At 38.3% G+C, this 21,163-nt stretch overlaps 1 long non-coding RNA gene across 6 annotated transcripts in view; it reads right to left on the bottom strand.

Annotated features, from left to right (window-relative positions):
- Positions 1-21,163, bottom strand: part of LOC143689000 (uncharacterized) — a 221,443-nt gene that overhangs the window by 5,605 nt on the left and 194,675 nt on the right. For 4 of the 6 annotated variants that reach the window (XR_013178447.1, XR_013178444.1, XR_013178450.1 and 1 more), the window contains one exon: positions 12,929-13,077. The exons of 1 other annotated variant lie outside the window; for it this stretch is intronic. This is a non-coding gene — a long non-coding RNA (uncharacterized LOC143689000). Of the gene's footprint in view, positions 1-11,935; positions 12,173-12,928; positions 13,078-21,163 lie in introns of those variants that run through there. One more of the 6 variants, XR_013178445.1, reaches the window with a different exon arrangement.

The following is a 21,163-nucleotide window of genomic DNA, read 5'->3' as shown; positions in this document are numbered from 1 at the left end:
GAGTTATCTAGAAACTGTCAGAATATAATATATACCTGCTGCCCACCTGTCTATCAGCCTACCTCTGGTTCCTTCTGACTTGGATGCACTTTTTTCACCAGTCCCCCTTGATAATTACTGCTCATCCGTCAAGCCTCAGTGATATTGAGTTCCTCTGGGAAGCCTTCTCTGGACAAACACTTCATGGCTCAGAATCCAGCCTGGTGTACCAATATCAGCTTTCATGATAATTAATATATAGTCTACTATAGCACTTCTAGCTTCAATTAAAGCGCAGTGCTTGCCAACCCATCACCTAGGAATCATGTTAAAATGCAGATTCTGAATTCAGTTGGTGTAGGAGGGTGAGGGTTGAGAGTCTGCATTTCTAACAAGTTCCCAGATCATGCTGATATTGCTATTCAAGGACTAAACTTTGAGCAGGAAGAATATAATTCCTTGCATGTTTAAAAACAATGAACTTCTTTATATTAGGGCTGTGACATACTCATCTTTGATTCTCTAGAATCTAATACACATATACATACACAAAACATTTAAATAAATTCACCTTGTCATTACCTAATATAAATTTTTTTTAAATGTTAAACAGAGGCAGAAAAAACTACTCTCCAAGTAGTTTTTTCAGCCTACAAGGTTGATGTAGGTTGACATCAACCCTACAGGAATACTGTCAGCGAAAGAAATTCTTGGCTTTTTCATTTTTGATTCAGAAAGTCTGGAAAAGAATTGCTAAAAAAGGGGTTCTAGACAGCACCACTTCTCTGATTTTAGCTCAGGGAGAGCAAAGGAGGTAAAACCAAATTGACTACAAATATCAATATTTACTTTATGACACTTTTATAACCCTTTATGCAAACTGCTTTCATACTCATATTTCTTTTTTATCTTCATTCATAACAAACAGTCCTATGAGTTGAGGAGCATATTTATTAAGAGTACAGACTCTGAAACCCAAATCACTGGTTTTGATTCCTAAGTGCCATTTACCAGCTTTGTGACCTCGGGAAAGTCACATAACAACCTTGAGTTTCTATTTCCCATCTGTACGTACTGTGCTGGTTTGAAACTGTAACGGACCAAGCCATATTCTTTTTCTTAATCCAGTTTGTGGGGGCAGACCTATTGTTTAGGGTGGAACCTTTTGATTAAGCGGTTTGGATGAATAAGTGTCTCTGCTCATTCAAGATGGGTCTTAATCCGCTTACCGGAGCTCTTTATTTATTTACATATTTATTCACAATCATTGAGTGCTGCTATGACCAGGACACAATGCACTGTGTATCTGCAGCCTCTCTGCTCGTAAACCTATAACTTCAATCCCCGCCATCAACACTATGTGGAAGGAGCCACAGAAGATTTGCTTGCTGAACATAAATTGGGAAAAGAAAGGAATCACATCGCTGTCTTAGTGATAAGGTATAAGAACGATAGTTACATTGGGAACTATTTTAATACCAAATGCAGAGTTCTCTTTTTCTCTCTTCCTGCTATCTCCAATCCCCCTGTCCAGTACCTCACCTAGTAGCAGAGTCCTATTTTTAAAAATATTTTTATTGAGATATCATCACACACCATACAGTCCATCCAAAATACACAATCAATGGCTCACATTATCATATCATAGTTGTATATTCATCATCGTGATCATTTTTAGAATCTATGCATCACTCAGACAAAGAAATAAAAAGACAAAAGAAAAAACCTATATATCCCATTCCTCTTATCCCTCCCTCTCATTGACCACTAGTATTACAATCTAACCCTAACTTTTTTTTTTTACTCTTTATCCCCCCCGGTATTTATTTATTTTATTTCATTTTTGCATGGGCAGGCACCGGGGATCAAACCTGGGTTTCTGGGCATCAGAGGTAAGAATTCTGCCACTGAGCCACTGTTACACTGCCCTGTTACTTATTTTTTGACCTTATTTTTTTACTCATCTGTCCATACCGTAGATAAAGGGAGCATCGACACAAGATTTTCACGATCACACAGTCACATTATAAAAGCTATACAGTTATACAACCATCTTCAAGAATCAAGGCTACTGGAATGCAGTTCATGGTTTTAGGTACTTACTTCTATCCACTCCACTACATCATAAACTAAAAGGGATATTTATATAATGCGTAAGAGTAACCTCCAAGATAATCTCTTGACTCTGAAATCTCTCAGCCACTGAAACTTCATTTTGTCTAATTTCTGTCTTCCCCCTTTTTCTCAGGAAGACTTTTTTCAATCCCACGATGCTGGGACTCAGCTCACCCACAGGAGTCATGTTTCAAGTTGCCAAGGAGATTTACACCCCTGGGAGTCATGTCCTATGTATGTGGGAAGGCAGTTGTGTGTTCACTTGCTGAGTTGGCTTAGAGAGAGAGGCCACATCTGAGAACAAAACAGGTTCGCTGGGGGTGACCTTTAGGCATAATTATAAGTAGGCTTAGCTTCTCCTTTGCAGGAATAAATTTCATGGAGACAAGCCCCAAGATCAAGGGCTCAACCTATTGAACTGGTTGGCCTTGCTGCTTGCAAGAATATCAGGATTCCCCAGATGGGGAAGTTGAGTATTTCTTCCTTCCTCCTCAGTCCCCCAAGGGGATTTTGCAAATACTTTTTTATTTTCTGCCCAAATTACTCTAGGATGTATCGGGACATCGCATTAATCTGTACAGCCCCCAAAAATCTCATGCTCTATTAAAAATTCTGTGTAATTATGGTGTTCAAATAAACGGACCACACAAGTTAAATTAGATAACATGCTACCAAAAATATAAATTTTGCACTAAGTAAACATCTGTTCCTTTGGTCTCACACATAAGTTACGTTGAAGTTTTAAGATATGGACTATATCATCCTTTACCCTGTATTCTCATTTAAATTGGTCCTATTCAGATTAGCTGCTTTCTTATCTCGACTTGAAGTCTGATCACATTTTCAGCTTTTTAAACAGTTGGCAGAGCCCAACTTTGACCATAAGAAAAACATATGCTTCTTATTAGCTATCTCACATGAGCTAAGAGTTAACTATTATAAAACATACTATAAACTGGAAATGGTGAAAGCAGCAACTGCCCAAACATGCAAAATACAGAGAGGTTTAATCTATGTTATGACTCTCCAAAAATATATCCTGCACTCAAATGTAGAGAACTTAAGAAACCCTACTTGTAGGCTGGGGTCGTAGAGACCCTCCCCAGCAAAGAATCTTACACTATTTTCATGACAAATTATGGAAAAAAAGCATCTTCTTGTTTTGTCTTATTTTCAACTTGCTAATAATACCCTGCAACCAAAGGTTACTTTTCTGAGATTAACCCTTGACTACCCAGAGTCAGAGACTCATTCGAGGAAGTTGACAATATAACTAATCTAAAATTCCTGAAAATCTTTTTTATACGATATAGTTTATGCAGGACTGACAAAAAGCTGGCCAGTTTGGTATGACTACATCAGTGGTGAAAATTGTGAAATACATCCATATCTGTTAGTTAAAAAGACCTACCCTGGGCCTCTTTCTCAATGATAAATGTTTTGAAATTCACCCCTGGGTTGAAGCGCCTTGGTGTTCATGGTCAAGATGAAGTAGTGATATAGTGAGTTGATCTGGAGTCCAAAGAGCTAAGTTTGAGCTACAACCCTCCTACTAATTTGTGGACACTATAATTGGCAATTTTCAAAAGTGAAAATGTCAATAACAACTGCTCTATCTGTAGAACTAACGCGTCAGTCAAGTAACTCTGTGTCTGTGAGAACCCTATATGCTAACCATAAAGATAGGCAACGTGCAAGTGGCTTACTATGTGCCAGGAATTCTAAGTGTTTTACAGCCTTACTTGCTTGTCTATACACAACTCTAGAGAGGAGAAATTATTAACAGTCCTTCGTTACAGGTAAGGAAAACTGAGACTCTGAAAGGGTACTGTGCTGGTTTGAAAGTATTACATACTCCAGAAAAGCCATGCTTTTTTGGTTTTGTTTTTTGCATGGGCAGGCACCGGGACTCAAACCCAGGTCTCTGGCATGGCAGGCAAGAACTCTGCCTGCTGAGCCACCATGGCCACCCCAGGGAGCCATGTTTTAATCCTGATTCAATCTTGTGGGGGCAGCCTTTTCTTTTAATACTAATTCAATACTGTAGGGAAGAAATTTTTGATTAGATTATTTCCACAGAGATGTGGTTCCACCCATTCCAGATGGGTCTTGACTGGTTTACTGGAATCCTTTAAAAGAGGAAACATTTTGGAGAGAAATGACAGAGGGCAGAGTCGACAGAAACTTCAGAGTCCAGAGCTGACACAGATGCCAACACCTGGAAAACAGAGACATGGATGTGTGGAGATGTCTGGAGCTCAGCAGATGTCATCATGAGATGTTAAGCAAGCTAGAACCTGGAGAGAGCCAAAGGAAGCCAAGAGATGAAAGCTGGAGAAGCAAAGTGAGAAACTCCCACAGGAACAGAGACCTAAAGTAACAGAATCTGGGAGCAAGAGACCAGCATATGCCAGTCACACGACTACCCAGCTGACAGAGGTGTTCCTGACCTATTGGCCTTCCTTGAATTAAGGTATCTTTTCTGGATGCCTTAGTTTGGACATTTTAATAGGTTTAGAACTGTAAACTGTAACATTAAATTCCCTTTATAAAAGCCATTCAAATTCTGGTATATTAAATTCCAGCAGCTTACAAACTAGAACAAGTATCTTACCCAAAATCACATAAATGGGGTTTGGCAGAGTTAGGGCTCAGTACAAGGTCACTTGAACTCTAGTGTCTAGCAATTTCATAAAACATTAGAAGTGATATTCTAGTTTGCTAGCTGCCAGAATGCAATATATCAGAAACAGAGTGGCTTTTAAAAAGGGAAATTTAATAAGTTACTAGTTTACAAGTAAGTACTAAGACTGAGAAAATGTCCCAATTAGAACAAGTCAATAGAAATGTCCAATCAAAGGCATCCAGGGAAAGATACCTTGGTTCAAGAAGGCTGATGAAGTTCTGGGTTTCTCTCTCAAGTGGAAGGGCACCTGGCAAACACAGTCAGGGCTTCTCTCTCATCTGGAAAGGCACATGGTGAAAATAGCGTCATCGGCTAGCTTTCTCTCCTGGCTTCCTGTTTCATGAAGTTCCCTGGGAGGTGTTTTCCTTCTTCATCTCCAAAGGTCACTGGCTGTGGACTCTCTGTTTCGTGGTGCTGCAGCATTCTCTGCTCTCTCTGAATCTCCATTCTCCAAAATGTTTCCTCTTTTATAGGACTCCAGAAACTTATCAAGACCCACCCAAAGGGTGGAGACATGTCAACACCTAATCCAGTTTAACAACCACTCTTGATTTAATCACATCTCCAGGGAGAAGATCTGATTACAGTTTCAAACATACAGCATTGAATAGGGATTATTCTGCCTTTATGAAATGGGATTTAGATGAAAACATGGCTTTTCTAGGGTACATAATCCTTTCAAACCAGCACAGACATTAATAGCAAGATTTTTCTACAACTTTACTTTGAAGAACCAACTCAAGCATTTAGACAAAGGTAATTATGAGCATTTCTGCCAGACCACAAAATTTCTTCAATAGCAAACAGTGTCAAAATGAAAAGTCCAGTTCCTTTCTCCACTGATCTCATGCCTCATGTTTGCCTCCTAAAACACATATGATGCTTTCTTTAATGAGACCAGAACATGCGAATGTTTCTCATGAAATTTTCGAACTCCTCTATTCCTCTGATGAGGAAACACGTTACAGCCATTTTCTAGGACTTGATAAGATTCTCTCTGGTCAAGGTGTATTGGAAGGAGAAGAGCTCATCTGGCAACACTGTGCACTTAATAGGAAGCAAAGCAGCCTTAAAAATTAAACCAATATGTTTACTCCACCAGTTGGCTTCTCTCCCCATCTGGAAAAAGGTTGTGGGCATGGAAAGTCTCTCACCTTGAATAAAGTACGAAGCAATGAACCCATGTTGACCACAGATTCTAAGCAACCATGTTGAAATGAACCAGGAAAACAGGAAAGAGAATTCAAGACAAAGGCTAACCAAGGCTTTAAGTCTATCTTCCAGAAGGAAGTTTCACCATTTCAGTTACTTCAAGATTATAGTAGAAATCTGTTCTTAAGTTTTGTACTTTTCCCCACGCTCCATGAAGAACATTACCCCAGTTTTCTTTCACTGCATGTGGATTCCCAGGATCTTCATATTCCTTCTCTTACCTCCATCTAAATCTATTCTGAGGGAAGGATTTGATAAACTCATTTCTAGGGGAGAGGGCTGGGAATGACTTACATAAATTTCATGGTAAAATCTTTCTGAGAGATTTTAATTGGGAATGGCAGTCAGTACTGTAGAATCACACCATCAGTTAAAGAAGTAAGTGATATGATAAGCGGGGTTGGGGTCCCCTCACTAATGGACCTAAAATCACATTTTATTTATGTTGTCTGCTTCCATACAACTTACATTACTCTCTGCTCCCTCATGGAGGGCTTCTGGCATGCATCAACTTACAAAACAAAGAAAAATACAAAGAAAGTCCCAAACACCTGAAGCACTTCAAAATACGTACGCTGTTCTCAGTGCTTGAAATTTCATAATTCTTTTTCCCTCCAGACTCCCCCAAAGACATACTTCACATTTTGATTCATACATCAAAGTCATCCCCAACCCCCATTGAACTCTGCTCTTCTTCTGTGCTCTTTCCTGTAGTGCTGTACACATTGATACTACTGATTGTTTTTTAATCTGCCTATTCATTTGTGAGGTCCTGAAGGATAGGAATCATGGTTTCTTCATCTCTGCAGGTCTGGCTGTTAACTCAGTGTCTGGCATAAAGAAAGTACTTAACAAAAGTTTGGAGAATGGGGATACAAATTGGAAGTATGCACAAAGGTTTGTTCTACCTAGTTTTAAAAATGGAGTTGAATTAATCGGCAATATTTAACAATTGGGGATATTTCACATATATTTCTAGTTTTTTGTGGAAAAGAAATTTGACAACATTGTGCTCAATAAGTAACAATAAACTCAGGTCTAATATAAATTGGAGCAGATTATCACTTGTTTTGGAGTAGAGTTTATCCTAAATATCACTCAAAAACAGAAGTCATATAATGAAACATTGAAAAAGTTGAGCAACCCCCACAAAACTCTGATATATAAAAACTACTAAAAAAAGTTAAGAAAAAAACATTAAAAACACTGAGAAAAATACTGAAACTCTATACATTATGCATGATTTTTTGAAAAGTTGTGACTTCTCTAAAAAATTAACTAAACAAAAGACATTGAAAAAATATGCATATGCATTTTGAAAGAGGTTAATTTCTCTAAAATAAATAGGATTTTTACAAAGCACCAAGGAAAATATCAATCACCCTCCTAAAAATACAGACAAACCCCTTTAAATAGGGCATCTGCCCTCTTTATTAAATTCAGTCTGCCCCGTGTATTAATATTAAAGACATGACCCTCATAGCATTTGAGTTTTCTACCTTTGCTCCACCTACTATGGTGATTTTGTACTGTCACTTTAGCTAATCTGGGACTGTATTTCTCAGAATTCCCTTTACTGAATGTTTCAGCATTAAGATTTGCCACTGTAGAAATTTGCGAGAAAGTTGGAAGGCTGAAGTAAAGTAGAATCTGTGTTCACGTTTGAAAGTGAGCACTATTGCAATTCACTGGAGTAGCTGCAGGTCTGTTGGCTCACCTTGTTGGCATGGAGCAACAGCCAGAAGTGCAACTCCCACAACTCCTGCAGCTTCTTTCAATCCTGGACTAGGTCCCTGTGCAGATCTGTGGTAAAGTGAACTACTCTTGAAATTGGAGGTTGGTTGTAGGTTTGATTTGCATTTCCCTAATGCCTACTGATGTGTTGGTGAGAGACCACTGTAGGTTCCAGAGCAACACAGTCACAGGCTCCAGTTGCTCCTCAGGGTGTGCAACACAGGGTCTCAGGTTTCAGTTAACCCTAGCTCTCAGACTTCATGTCCATCTTCCCTCCCCAACAGCAAGACTGAGGACTTCAGGCTGCAGCCCTGAAAGTAGGGGCAAGAGGCCTACATAAGCTGCTTCACCAGCTCCAATGATTGTCTAAGGCCAAACTACTAGAATAAATCACAGTGGTTCTGCTTCACTAATTGAGTCCTGACTCCTACAGTTGTTCTGATTCTAAATCAACATTACTGATCACAACAGTTAGATGTTTTCTCTGACTAGCAATCTATTTAAAGGATCCCCCCACCCCACCCCTACCTCATGATTCAAGCAGAGGGGAATGATCATAGTAGTGAGAAAATCTCACATTTACATACATTATCATTCCCAAGCAGCTTCACATTTGTTATCTCATTTTATTCCAAAAAAGAAATACTTTCATGGAACTTTAAAAAATAATTTATTGAAGTGATGTTAACATAAATTTTTTAAAATTAACCACTTTAAAGTGAACAAGTCCTGGCATTTAGAACAGTCACAATACTATGCAATCAATATTTCCATCTAGGTCCAAAAATATTTCCATTATTTCAAAGAAAATTTCTGCCCCATTAAGCAGTCCCTCCTGTTTCTTCCTCCCACCAGCCCCAAGAATCCACCAATTTGCATTCTACACTTATGAATTTATCTATTTTGGATATTTCATATAAATGGAATCATACAACAGGTGACCTTTTGTGTCCGACATTTTCCACCTGGCATAACATTTTTGCGGTTCATCCATGCTGTAGCATGCATCAGAGCTCCATTCTTTTTATGGGTGAATAATATTCCATTGTATGTATGTACCACAATGTGTTTATCAGTTTATCTGCTGATGGACATTTGGGAAGTTTCCATCTTCTGGGCATTGTGAATAGTGCTGCTAAGAACAGGTGTATTCATGTACTTGTTTGCATGCCTCTTTTCCATTTATTTTGGGGATATACTTAGGCATGTAATTGCAGATATAGTGATTATCGATTTAACTTTAAAAGGAAACACCGAACTGTTTTTCACAGACACTGAACCACTTTACATCCCCACCAATATATGCTGCTTCAATTATCCTATATCCTTGCCAACAGCTGTTTTTTTCGGGGTTTTTTTTTTTTTAATTACAGGCATCCTCTTGGGTGTGATGTGGTACCTCATTAGGTTTTGATTTGCATTTCCTTAATGACTAATGATGTGTTGGTTCATCTTTCATATGGTTGTTCACTATTGTATATTGAAGAGCTGTCTATTCAAGTCCTTTGTCCATGTTTTAGTTGGGTAGTTTGTCTTTTTGTTGTTGAAATGTAAGAGTACGTTACATATCCTAGACACTAGACCATTATCAGAAAGTTTATGAATATTTTCTCCAATTCTGTAGGGGTTCTTTCACTTCTCGATAATGTCCTCCAATGCACAAAAGTTTTTAATTTTGATGAAGGCCAGTTTATCTATTTTTTTTCCTTTGTTGCTTATGCTGTTAGTCCCATACCTCAGATTAATGCCAAATTCAAGGTCATGAGTATTTGCCCCTATGTTTTCTTTTAAGAATTTTATTATTTTAGCTCTTATATTTAGGTTATGGATCCATTACACATCTCCATTTACCAGATGTGTACCTAATGGCAGTTAACATATATATCATGGGATTGTTGAAAAAATTAAATGAAATAACACAAATAAAGTATTTCAAAGGAAACCTGAACATAGTAATAATAATATTATATAATAGTATTACTATCAGTTGTAGTATTAAAAATGTCAAAAGAAGGAGCTGATTCATTATGTCAACTAACCAGTAAATATATATTTTAAAAAGACTAGAAGAAAGTAGAGCAATTTCTTTTCTTGTTATTCACCATGCCATTGCAGCCAAGTTCTTTAATCTCTTTAACCTTTGCTTTTATGACCTATAAATGGGAATGATACTATCAACCTCATATGGGTTCATGAAATTTGGTCCAATTATTTATGTGAAAGTGCTTATCCAATGCCTAGCATGTATTAGGCGTTTATCAAATATCAGTGCCCTTTTATTTCGCTTCCTTTTATCCCTTTCCACACATAGTCCCTAGCATGGAGTGGAATACACTGAAAGCCTTGAGAAATTCTATTTGGAAGGGAAGACAACAAGGAGGAAAATTAATACCATGTAAAAAAAAAAAACAACGAGGCATCAGTAGCAGGTGCAAAAGCGCAGAACAGACAGCAGAGATCAAGCAATGGAAAAAAAACAATAAGGCAGGGTTTTTCACCAAAATCAGGAAAATGTGTGTGTTGAAGGTGTGTACTGGGAGAAGGAACAAATGGTTTAGATGCTGGAGTGTTAGGTGAAAGCCAGTTCTTCTCAGTTACCAGAATCATCTTTCCTCAGTTTTATCCTCCACAGGGATGACCCCTCCTTAGGCTGCTCCAGATGCTGGGATCCTTACAGCCAAGCTGGAACCCTGATAGAGAAATTCCAGTGATCAGCTCATAGGCAGTCACCATGCTTCTGAGGAAAAATAAGGCATCAAGCAGCAAACCCTCAAAGTAAAGATTCCAGCAGTCATTGAATTTAAGCAATTTTCTCCTACTATCACTTCATAAAGGGATGTCTCTGGGGATAGACTTTTCCTAAGGTTTTCTGTTATTTCTTATAATAACCTTTCCAAATTTTATCCACTACAGTAGAACCTAATTAGAGTCCATTCAATTTTCAGTCTTATTTAGGAACCCACAACTAAAACTCAAGTTACAAAAACAAAATTGCTCGATGGTGATTTCATTTGATTCTGGGCATTAGCCTCCCTTTACTTCACAGCCAAGCCATCTTTCTCTCAATCAGCATCCTGGTTCCTTTGACTGCCCATCCATATACTTCTCTTCCTTGTAATCTAGCTTAAATACGCTTTATTGCAGAGTAATTATTTACATTATTTTCATTTCTTTTTGGGACACCAGACCATTGTTATCAGAATCATCTAGTTTTTCTCCCAAGACCCTCAGTTTATTCTCTGACCCTCTCACAAAATTGCCAGAGAAACTTTTTTTGCTTTGCTTTTTAAAACATATCCATCTCCAACCTATTCCAGTAAACCTAAATCTCCAGGCGTCTCCACCCGGGCAGCAGTAACTCTCACTGATGCGGCATCACCAGGGTCACAAAGACAAGGCTCAGTTGGGAGAAGCAGGGAGATGCTTGTGGTTCTGCCCTTGGTGCCATTTGCTCCCATTTCTAAAATGATGTTCAGTCCTTTTGCCTTTTAATAAACTGTAAATACCTCTGATGATTGGGAAGAAGGCAAAATAGGAGAAAACATACCATTTTCAATCATGTCTCTAACAATGATGTCGATTTGGGGCTTGTTATAAGTAACTTCTAAGAAGGCCCCCAGTGGTGCCTGCTTCCTTTTCCCCTTGAGTAACTCGCTTCTAATGAACAGAAGTCCTCAATGTTGAGGGGATGTCACTTCCATGATTAGAATACAAAAGATTCTGGCTTCCATCTTGTTACAGACTCTCTTCCTTGATGGCTATAATGAAACAAATTGCCATGTTGGGGCAGGGCCACATGGCAAGAACTGAGAAGAACCACTGGTTAATAGGCATCTAGGAACTGATACCCTCAGTCTACCAACCCAAAAGGAAATAAGTCCTGCCAACAATGAGGTAAGTGAGCAAGGAAATGAGTATTTCAGCAGCCAAGCCTTTAGCTGAGACCCCAGCCTGGCCAACACCTTGACTGCAAACTCTTAAGAGAACCTAACACAGATGACTCAATTTAGTCCAGCCTATATTCTTGACCCACAGAAACTGTGAGACAATGAAACTGTTGCTTTAAGCTACCAAGTCTGTGGTAAACTATTTTACAACAATAAATAAAGAATGCAGGATTGAATGAAAACCATCTCTTAAAGTGCAACTCCAATAGGACTTAATAATAATTGATTCTTTTAATAGAACAGCTTGCAAATTGCCTCCAAATACAATTGCTGTTGCTGTTAATTTCATAACAATGCTGGGAAAGATTCAAATGACTGAGAGGTCTTCTGTTCTATCCCATAGTAGCTTAGACTGGCCAACTTCATCCCATTTCAGCCCATCTTTATGGATACATGAAAGATTCAAACCCCACTGGAACTCAGGAGCTCTTCAGAACTTCCTTCAGACACCACTTCTGCCTTGGTCCACCTCATATTTCACTGCATCCAAATGTCACACCTGTTGCAATGGGATATATTTTATTTTGAGGTTTCTGATTTTTTTTTCTCTTTTTAAGTGAATTCCATTGTGTGTGTGTGTGTGTATATGTGTGTGCATGCAATGCAAGGCCTTCTGTTTTCAATAGATTTCCTTTTGTCAATCATCCACTTGAAAATATTCTCTTCAGCTTTTACATTATTTCCTTTCATCCTCTCATTCATAAATTTCAGAGGCTGTTTTACATTAGTTATTTTTAAAGTATAATCTAGCCCATGTCCTACTGTGTTTGCAGTGCAACCAGCAGCTGACTCCACCCTTTCTTGTGATTAATGCAGATATATAAATGTTTTTGGAGAGATTTCTAAGACTCTATCTCATTGAACTCTAATACATTTGGGGGAAGTTTTGGTGGTGTGTGAGTGGGTTTAAAAATAGTGCAAACAGTGGTAATGTGCTCAATTTGGATTATAATAGTTAGCTTTATCCCTCTGTGTCTCCTAGTAGATTTTTCAGTCAGTAAACATTTACTGAAAACCTGCTATACGTCAGGCACTGTGCTAAGCACTAGTTGTAGCATGTGGAGCAAAACAAGCTGATCCTTCCCCAGTGGCGTTTACAGTCCAATGTGAGAGACTGACAATACACAAATACGTAAACACACAAATGAAAATGCATAAGCTCTTTAGAGGATGGGCAAGATTATGTAGTAGACACAAACAACCCCAACATATTCAAGGTTACGGCAACAAAGACTGCCTGTCACATTCTGAGTACCTTTGGGGACCATCCTTCTCTCTTGCAGAGCAGCCACCTCCGTGGATGTTGTTTGGTGAATCACACTCAGGCTCTTTCCTCCTGACAGTGACACGTATCTCTTCTGCTCACATTTCATTGGTCCAGGCAAGTCATGTGGCCATGTCAAGCTACAAGGGGGCAAGGTAGTTAGGGAGAGATACAACTCCCACATGCAAGGAAAAGGGGAAACAGAAGCTTTATGAAGGGCTCTGATGAATACCATAAGAAAGGACTATATCTTAAACTTTCTATTAGAATGCTTTGACTATAAGGTTCAGAAAGTCCAATCAAGGTGGCTATGATGAGATTCATTTCCCCACATAAGGAGAAGTCTAGTAGTAGAGCAGACTCTAGCATGCAGAAGGCATATTCTTTCCATCTCTCTGCTCTGCCACCCTTTAGTATGCCTGTTTTGCCCTCAGGCTGGCTTCTCTCTTAATCTGGGGGTGGATTCAGCTCATCGCAGATAATACATTCAGGCAATACAATGTGTTAATGAGAAAAAAAGGAAGACCTCTACCTAGGTCTCCTTAAGAGTAATGAAACCTTCTGTGAGGTCCCAGATGTCCTTCAAATCTTATTAGCCATGACTGGGTCACATGCCTTCTCCCAATCCAGGCATTGTCAAGGAGAAAGGGATTGCTCTGATGGCTTAGGCCAACCATGTGGGAAGAATGGACATCAGGGAAGAAATCACCAAGGACCTTCTCATCCCCTATTCCTGCCATACCCTTTGGTACATAACAAGCCTTCATAAATGTTTGTTGTAAGTAGGTGACAATGACATTTGATTTTGGACTTCCTTCCATAATCCTCCCTATAAATTTTTTTGATGTTATGCCACAATTTATAACTACAGGGTGCTATAACAAGCGGCATAAATAAACTAGCATTTATTTATTTCCTTGGTTGATATTTTTTATATTTTCAAGAGAAATTTCTTTTAGCTAGTTCTGAAAACCAGTGTAAACGTATACATTTCCTGGGAAATTTATATATATATATATATATATATATATATATATATATATATATATATATACACATATGTGTGTGTGTGCATGTGTGTGTGTGTGTGTGTGTGTGTGTGTGTATATATATATATAGTAGATGTTGCAAATCTTAAAACTGATCCTGTGTCTCTTTTATGACAAAATATTTTCTTAGATATTTCTGTTTATAACATTACCCTTGTTCCATTTTACTTCAACTTTTTTCTAATGTTTTATTGACATGTTTATTTTTACCCTAATATGATTTTTAAATACCTGAAATTTTTATAAGAGCATTTGTATGAAGGAAGGTATGAAAGAAAACAGGGAAGGAAGAAAAAGAAAGAACAAGAAGGAAGGAAGGAAAGAGAGACAGGAAGGATGGAAGAAAGGAAGGAGGAAGGAAAGAACATTAATCATCATAATTTAGAACTTCTGGAATTATAAGAGATAGTATTTTAGAAGTCCTCAAAATTAATTATTTCAGGTTTGGAAATATTCTAAATAGGCTATGGGTTTTCCATTTATCTGCAACAGACAGGTTAGATTAAAACATGAAAATTTAAGAGTGAGTCAGTAAAAGATACAATCAACTATTGCAAAGTTTAAGTGATTAGAGATTGTTTGAAGGCATGCATTAATGAGTACACAGGAGTAATTAAAAATATCAAACTAAATTATAATTGAAAGGAAAGTTGTTTGAAAAGTAGGCTCTCTTAAACTGCAATAACAACAACAACCATTAATGTACATTGAGCACTTACTATATGCAAGTGTATTTATGGGACTTTACTGCACTTTACATAGCCTCACAACATGCCTATGAAGTAGGTGCTACTACTATTGCCATGCTACAGATAAGGATATGAGGCTCAACTAGTCAAGTTACTTTCCAAAGTGACTGACCTAGTAGTGGACAGAGTTAAAAATAAAACCAGAATCTTCCTGACCCTAGAGACCATGCTCTTAAAGTCACACTTCTAACCAAAATGAAAGGTCACCCTCCTTTTAAGACTTTTACCATTCTTCATTCACCTTTCTAAATTAACATACATTTTGATTAAGTGCACCTTTTATCAAGCCTTCTGCAGCTCATAACTGGTTAAACTGGAGACAATTTAGAAGAAGTGAGTTTGGTGAAAAAATTTTTTTCATAATATTTTCCTCATAGTTTATGATGATGATATCAAAAATAAAATACAAAATACTATAGATCATATTAAATTACTAAATGTATACAAAATTTTCAAATAAAATATTTTTAAAGTAAATGAAAAATTAGCTTACTTCATTAACACATTTATAGTAGGTTTCATGCTTGATATGGCAATTTGTTTTTCTCTCTTGCTGTATAACAAATTATCCTAAAACTTAGCTGCTTTAAACAACAAACATATATCATGTCTCACAATTCCTGTGAGTCAGAAATCTGGTCTTGGCAAAGCTGGCTACCTGTCTCAAGGTGTCTTAGGAGGCTACACTCAAGCTGTTAATCAGGGCTGCAGGCTCATCTGAAGGTACAACTGGAGGAAGATCTGCTTATCAGCTCACATAGTGGTCACTGACAGGAATCGGTTCCTCACAGGCTGTTGAACTGAGGGCCAAAGTTTTTCAGCCTCCCTCAGTTCTTTATCAGGTGGGCCACACCTTAGGGCAGTTCTCAAAGCACCTGACATCCCTCAGAGCAAGCAAACAAGAGAACTAGAGAGGTTACCCAAGACAGAAACCAGCTTTTTGGTAACCTAATCTCAGAAGTGGCATCCTAACAGCTGTACTTAGTAGTCAGCCAGTAAGTTCAGCCTATACTCCAGGAGAAGAGGCTCATTGGGAGCCATCTTAGAGGCTGCCTACTGGGTTTACACTTTTCATGACCAAAGACTCACGAATTATAAACTTCTAAAATTCTTGATAGTCATTACTGACCAAAAAGAAAAAAATTCACTCAAGTGGGTAAGAAAAAAAAAAAAGTGCAACTATTTTCATACCTATTCAAAAACCTATAGTAGTTGAAATTACATTTAAAGGTTCTAATAGTTTGTTTCCTTTAGCTGACAGATGCAGTGTTGAAATTTTGTGTGATACTGCAAATGAAATTTGATTTCAATTAAAATTTTCCTTCTCAATTTTTTTAAACAATGATAAATCTTTACCTAGCAGTATGTGCATGGTTTGTAGGCAAGTATGGATGCTACTAAATGATCACACAAGCCACAAGCAGATAGAAGGAACCAATACATGAGAAGATAAAAGATTGGTAGCTGCATCCTGGAGCTTCATCCACCAGAAGCTTCTGCCTGTCTTCTCCACATCCCATTACAACCACATTGCAGTCTGTGTACCATGTTTTTTGGGTACCTATGACATGAAATTCTCCAGTGACTCCATGGTCCTCTCATTCTTGGTGGGCAGCGACCATTCAGCAGCTGGCTACTGGTATATATATGCCCAGAGGGGTAAAGCACTTACTTGGGCATGCTCTACACTGTGCTTCTCAAATATGCATATAAGTCACCCAGGCATCTTGTTGAAACAGAGTCTGACAAAGTAAATCTGGCACTGGACTAAGATTCCACAGTTCTAACAAACTCCCAGGTGATGCGGATAATGGTGAGTACAAGTGTCTGGACAACAGAGAATACTGAGAACCAGATGTTGCTCATAGGGGAGGCCTGCTAGACCTGGTCCTAAAAACTACAACGTGAAAATATAATAAACATTATAACTGCTCTACCCAGAAATGCTTAAGTCCCTTTTAATGGTTCTGTGCCTCCATCCCCCTCCATCTCTGGGCCTTGCTTCTTTGGGTTCACATCCTGCAACTGTGTGCTGATGATAGGACTTGGGCTCCTGGAGCTGCTTTGTTCACACTGCCCTCACATGCCAAGAACCTGTAGTGCTTGGGACTTCGTGTCCCTCTGGGACAGCCCACAGCCAATTGAGAGAACAGCAAGTTCAACTTCCTTGCTTCAAGGTGGGACAAAATTGAGGGGTATGTATTTCATGCTCAAGCACTCCCTGTGGAATCAGGCTGAGGTTGGAATTTCACCAGAAACTTCAATCTGATCGTCTTCTCCTTCTCTACCCTGCTTCCCACATTCTTGCAGATATCACCTGGGAGTACTTCTATATTAAATCACTTACACATCCTCGTTCCAGGTATAAACTGAAGGATGATGCTCACTGCTTGCAGCCAACCTAGGACTCCTTAGGCACTGCCTTCCTCAACAGTCAAGGAAATTAGTATCTCCTGGTACAACTATGAACTGGCACGTTACCTGGGAAATTCTGGGCTAGAAGACTAATTTTTGAAAAATGTACTGTGTCCCAAGAATCAAGAGACACAAAATAGCCTGTGGTCTCAGTCCTGGTCTCTAACAAGGCAAGATATTCACCTATTTCTGCATTTTAGGCCTCATGTTCTTAACACAGATGTCAAAGAACCACATCCCCATGTGTAATTTTAGAAAATAAAAAATGTATGACAGATGTAAAATTATTTGTAGACTATCCCAAATCACATTTTCCAATGCATTCTATTTTTTTTCAGGAAGCAATTTTACTTGGCATGTGTATTCCAGTCTGCACTTTGGCATACAGTGTGTAAACAAGGATGATGAGTTAAATCAAAGACATGAATAACTATTTAAAGTAGTGATGTCTTGTTTGAAAGACAAAACAGGATTATCTTGACTTTCCTGACAGAAATCTAGTGTTTGAATTCTCCTTGAAGTAAATCAGGAAAAAAAAAAATCTATTATGGGACAAAGCTACAAATAGCGTCCTGAGCCTTGTGTAATGGAATAACGTCTCATTATTCAAATACAGGTTTATTCCAACTGGTACGTAATTCAAAGCAACTGCTACTTCTCTAACAGACTAGATGCCTTGTTATTCTTTAATAAAAATAGCTGATAATTCAACCTTAGCTAATTGAAACATACGTGTTTTTATTTTTTATTTCATGCACCCTGCTTTTTTCATTCATTAGGTTTCATCATAAAGTTCAAATACAGCTAGGAGTTATAATAACTAAAAATCAGTAATAGGTTAAGCACTACAGCTTAAGGTAATTAATACCGGCCTCTCCCCAACTTTGACTAAAGAACTTATGCACCACTCTTCCTTGCTACAGGTTTTAATAATAGTAGTTAGGTTCAGGGTTCCTTTCTGCAGTTAATCAAAACTGCTTCCCAATGAGACTCTTCCCAGTGAGAGCTTTTCCACATTTAAACTGCAGCTGTTTTTCCTATGGTGGTGTTCCAGAAAAAATCTGTAGTCTCCTAGCCCCATGAGAAGATGAGAAGAGTAAAAGAAAAATCTGTCTTCCACCATTTCCTGCCTGTTCTGTTCCTGGAACACTCAAAATAAGTAGCTCTGTCCTTAAGAAAATTCCTTCCTCCTTGGTTTTCCACTGTCTAAGCAGTTTAAAAATTCAGCAACCAAACACTCATCTGGGGACTGAGTGGGAAGGAAGGTATTCTGTTCGGGCTTTTGCCATACCAATGTGACAAGGGCAATGACAGAAGGCAACTGCTTCTTTCATTCACCGGATTCTTGTCAGATGCCACTCATGGCCCAGCAGGGAGGACATGGGATGAACAAGGCTAACTTCCTCCACTTGACAAGCTCATGATTTTGCTGGGATAACAGACACATGAGCCAGTACTTTCAAGACACTGAGATTGATTACTTAATAGAAAAGCAGTGAGAAATGATGGTGGGGAAAACAACCACAGGTTTGGAAGTATAATATTACTGGGTTCTTGAACTGCCATTTTTTTAAATGTGTATGACTTGGGCACATTACTTAACCTCGGTATATCTTGGTTACCAAATCTGGGAAATCAGGATAAGTCCATACCCTGATTTTAAAGCATCATCAATTTTAAAACACCCTATTTAATGGTCATAAGTGGAAGAAAAACATGATACAAATTATCCTCAAGATTAAAACACCATGACTTCTGAAATATTAAAATTATATTTATTCATTTTTTTATTTACATATAAATATTAGGATGTGAAATTATGAATATAAGTATATAAGATGTCATAAGAAATGCCTCATGAAGTTGTTGTGATAAATTGAGATAGTGTTTAGGAAGTACCTTGCTCAGTGCCTAGTACATAACAGACATCTATAAATGGTAGCTCTTTTAGCCATTACTGTCACTGCATTAAATATAGGCTGCTACATAGATGGGGAGAAAGGGCTTCCCCTGAAACTTAATAAATCAGGGAAGTAAGAAATAAAAAATAAAAGTACATATGTTTTAATTAACTAAGGTTATCTGGTTTATAAAAGAAAGCTTAAGAGTGATGATAATACTTAGGCTGAGTCTTGAAGAGTACCTGTCCAAGTACATTTAAAGCAGAAGAGAAACAGATACAGAGACACAGTTGCACGGTGTTTCCGAAGAATCAAAAGTTGTTTGCCATTGCAGAACTACAGGGCATGCAAGCGAAAGTGATGGCAGTTGCAGCTGGAGCTGTGCCCAGAGCCACGTAGGGGAGGGCCTTGGGTGCCATGACAGAGATTCTGGCTTCCAAATGAAAAATGAATATATGAACAAACCAATAATTAAATTAAACATCTCTACAGGTTTGGTTTTATCGCTATTGAGGAAGAAAACTTGTTTCTTTGTTTTGTTTCCCTGGGGGAGGTATCTTTAGAGCTATAATAGTTTCAACACCTTTAACAATGTGGCAATTCTGAGGACACTGGTGCTGAGCAAAGGATAAACGCCTCACCCAAGACCCTGCGGCTCAGACATGAGACTCACATCCATGTCTTTGAATTTCAGATCAGAAGTGAATCTTGACCTCCTTGGAAAGAACTCTCCTGGTTCTTTCGTGGTATTAAGGATGGGCTGCCCTACTCCCTCTTCCCAAACCCAGCTTGCCTCTGGATCTTTCTTTACACTACTCCTCCTACTTATAATGCCCTCACTTCCCTTCCTGCTGCTTTTCTTCTATCCATCCAAAACATGACCACCAGCAAAGAGCTAACTCAAGTGCTTTCTCATCTGAGAAGCCTTCTCTGCACCTTCAAGTTCACAGAGAACTTTCCCAGTGGCATCTCTCTGTACTTTTATGTAGAAAGATGAAATTCTTGTAATATTAATCTTCGAGCTTACTTTCCCCTCACATTCTTCCTAATACCTGCTAGTCATTCAGAGACATCAACCTTACTTTGAGTAAAAGTAGGATCTTAGAGCAAGAATTCTAAAAGTCAAAAGATTTAACGTTTGTTGGTAATTTTATCTTTCAAAATAAACTTTAAAAAAATACTTATTATTGAGAAATCTTCACACACATACAGTCCATATATGGAGTATAATTAGCTCACAGTGTCATTACATAGCTGTGTATTCATCACCATGATCATTTTCAGAACATTTGCATCACTCCAGAGAAAGAAATAAAAAAGAAAAAAGAAAGTACTCATATATCCCATACCCATAACCCCTCCCTCTCATAGACCACCAATATTTCAATCTGCCCAATTTTTTATCCTTTACCCCTTATTATTTATTTATTTTTTATCTTTACTTTTTTTACTCATTTGTCCATATCCTGGATAAAAGGAGCATCAGACACAAGGCTTTCACAATCACACAGTCACCATGTAAAAGTCACATCATTATACGTTGTCTTCAAGAATCAAGGCTACTGGAGTACAGTTCAACAGTCTCAGGTACTTCCCTGTAGCCACTTCAATACACCATAAACTAAAAAGGGATTTCTGAATAATGCCTAAAAATACCTCCAGGATAACCTCTCAACTCTGTTTGAAATCTCTCAGCCAGTGAAACTTTATTTTGTCTCTTTTCTCTCTTTCCCCTTTTAGTCAAGAAGGCTTTCTCCATCCCATGATGCCAGGTTCTGGCTCATCCCAGGAGTTCTGTTCCATGTGGCCAGGTCAAAATAGACTTTTGAGAAAGGACTAAAGAAAGTACCACATAAACTATAGGCTACAAAAATACGAATAAAATAAAAAGGAACCAGATAATCCATTTCCAGCCATAGCCACACCTATACACAAGGGATACTATTGGTAGACTATGTGGAGACCCACCATCTTGGGACTGCCAACCAGCATCAGTGGCCAGCACCAAGATGACATGTGGAAGTTGAGCCAACTCCTAGAGACATCCTTACTTATTCAAGGAAGCACCGTTTTCTCCTAAAATGGAAGCCAAATAAATTACTGGCTCCATTG

Source organism: Tamandua tetradactyla, chromosome 6, assembly GCF_023851605.1.
Source record: "Tamandua tetradactyla isolate mTamTet1 chromosome 6, mTamTet1.pri, whole genome shotgun sequence".
Lineage (NCBI taxonomy): Eukaryota > Metazoa > Chordata > Mammalia > Pilosa > Myrmecophagidae > Tamandua > Tamandua tetradactyla.
Note: the sequence above shows the minus strand (reverse complement) of the source record. Positions and strands in the feature narration are given on the sequence as shown.